At 46.8% G+C, this 2,585-nt stretch overlaps 1 protein-coding gene across 1 annotated transcript in view; it reads right to left on the bottom strand.

Moving 5' to 3' along the window:
* Positions 1–2,585, bottom strand: part of LOC104963985 (uncharacterized) — a 54,975-nt gene that overhangs the window by 49,685 nt on the left and 2,705 nt on the right. The gene's annotated exons all lie outside the window — the stretch shown is intronic.

Genomic DNA, 2,585 nt, shown 5'->3' on the forward strand with positions numbered 1-2,585 from the left:
TGGTGGTATATTGCATCTGTGACACAGAAACAAGCTGTTGCTTATCGCATTTAAGATTATCTACTGATTATTATCTTGGTGTTGCAGGGTGGCGGGCACTAGGCTGCGTGACTCTTGTTAGTTAAACTAAATCTAAGGGCAGTGTTTCATCATCTATCACTAATCCTCTATGGCTGAAATGTTGTCAGAGGTTATGCCTTACGCTATTTGTTTATAAGGAGTTATCATGAGAGTTAATAATCATACATGATATCTATATAGCACTTTTCCTGGAGCTCAAAGCACTTGAGTTAATGTGAAAAGTCTCCAATTTGTTTAAGAAACATAAAAAAGGACTATGCATGAGGTTATGTAATGACAGTCAAGGAAATTTGTTTTTGGTATCAAGGCTTCAAGGCTTTTATTTGTCATACGTTCATAGCTACAGTGTAGTTATGTCGATGAACATCTTAGGTCAAAGGGTCCTCCAACACAATAAAACAGAAAAATAGTGCAAGTAAATACCAGGGTTCATACACTTTTTCACCAATGATTTTCAATAACTTCTCCATGACCTTTACCTAATTTTCCATGACCAAACAAATTGCTCTTTCTCAGCGGTACCACTGAAAATGGTTGATTTTAACATGGAACAGGAAAATAAGGTCTGCATATGAAACATGTTGTGCCTATCTAAAACAAATCAAATAGTAGGCTTACTAGCTTCTACACGCTAAAGCAACTAAAATCTCTCACCAGCAAAATACTTCGTCAGTTAAATGCCATTTTACGTTTCATTACGATACAGTATTTATTAGATGGATGAAATATAAATTATATTTGATGCAACTTTAGTTACATTTCCATGACTTTGGGAAAAATATTGTTTTTCATATTTTTTCGGGCGGCACCAAAGTTGTTCTGGAAAACTGTCCGACACCTCAGGAGGGGGAAGCAGGGAACCATCCAAGCTGTGTACAGCAAGGATGGGACGTTGTTGACCTCAACTCTGATGGAGTGTTTGTTAGGCGTTTGAAGGAAGCACTTTTGAAGGAACTCCTGAAACCCGACACAAAACTCCGCCCTCTGATGCTAGAGGCAGAGCTGATGGAGGTGACGGGGGATCGGACACCCAATTCTCCCGGGGAATCGGTCACTTGAGGTCGTGTCAAAACCAACTTCACAGTGGCAAAAGCCCTCGGGGTGGATGAGATCCGCCCAGAAATGCTGAAGGCTTCTGGGTTTTGTGATAGGATGTTCTGATGGTTTGACACGTTTTCATCAACGTTGCTTCGTTGTTTGTGCGCAGTACCGAAGGCCCGCGCGTTCCCTCGTTCCCTCGGAAGTGCGGCAAGGCCGGTGGGTGTTTTTCATCTGCTGGCGGACTGCCGGGTGGTGGTGGTTCCCCGTGTGTGTTTTTACTGACATACGAGGAGCCAGTGGGGCTCAGAGTATTCAAGTGGCCGAGGTGTGTAGAGTGCCCTGGTGCACACACTTCTAACCTTTCCTCGCGCGCACACGGCTGGATTCAGGGGGGCGGTCGTACGCCGCATGACATGCAAAGGGTCAGAAGCAGAGGCTGCCAGATACACGCAGAGCCTGTCCGCCCGTACTAAACCACACCGCCTCTCATTTTTGTTCATAAGCACAGGGTCAGAGTCTCCTTGTCAACTACTCTCTCTTATATTCCTTCCGGTGTTTGGTATCTCGAAACCAGTTAAAAGAGGAGCATGGCAGGGTCAGAGCACCGTATGTCGTGTGTACCATCCTCGTTTCAAGAATGGGCTCTATAATGACTGCACCAGAACATCATAAGTGGGTAACATGAGCTATGCGGGATGTTCGTCCTGGGGTATTGACTGCAAAATGTGAAACGGGTTATTGTTCTTAATATAATGTCTGTGGAGAAACAAATTACACTTATCCGTTCTCTGTCCTGCCATAATAATCTTATTCTTGTTTACTATTCTCCATTATTTCCAGGCCAAATATACATATCTTTGTCCGGCTCCTGTGAGCATGTGTAGGTCTGGATGAACCGCGGAACTCTTCGCAAGCACCGGAACATGGAACAGCCGCGGGGAGGACGGTGCCCTCCGATGTGGCGCGCGTCTAAGTTGAGTTATCTTGATATACGCAGTCACTGGCCTAGGGACACTAGCCGTAGAAGAAACACTCACATTGTTGGGCTGGGACCATGTGTGTCAGGTTAAGGACTATGGAGAAATGTGATCGATGCGCTCCGGCATTCGCCAGGATTATCTTGTCCGTCAGGAGCACCTGTGTCTTAGTGTTGTGTCCTGACAGCCGGAAGTCGCGTGATAGGACGTTTGTGGAACTATGTCGGGACTGCTCGGGGAGGAGCCCTCCGATGGCGGGTTCAAATTTACTGATACCACAGCTGGCTGGGACACTAGCCGTAGAAGAACACGCCGGGCGGGACCAAGGATATGGTGTCCCTCTTTAAAGACAAGCGGTGATATATGCGCTCCGGCATTCGCCGCATATCTTTGTCCCGCTCCAGGAGCACCCGCAGTTTGGATGAACCGACGCCAGAGGCACCGGCACGAGGGCCGGGCGTCGGAAGGCCCTTCCGAATGGCGGGT

The sequence above is a fragment of the Notothenia coriiceps genome, unplaced genomic scaffold (assembly GCF_000735185.1).
Source record: "Notothenia coriiceps isolate Sejong01 unplaced genomic scaffold, NC01 NC01_scaffold00036517, whole genome shotgun sequence".
NCBI classification, from domain to species: domain Eukaryota; kingdom Metazoa; phylum Chordata; class Actinopteri; order Perciformes; family Nototheniidae; genus Notothenia; species Notothenia coriiceps.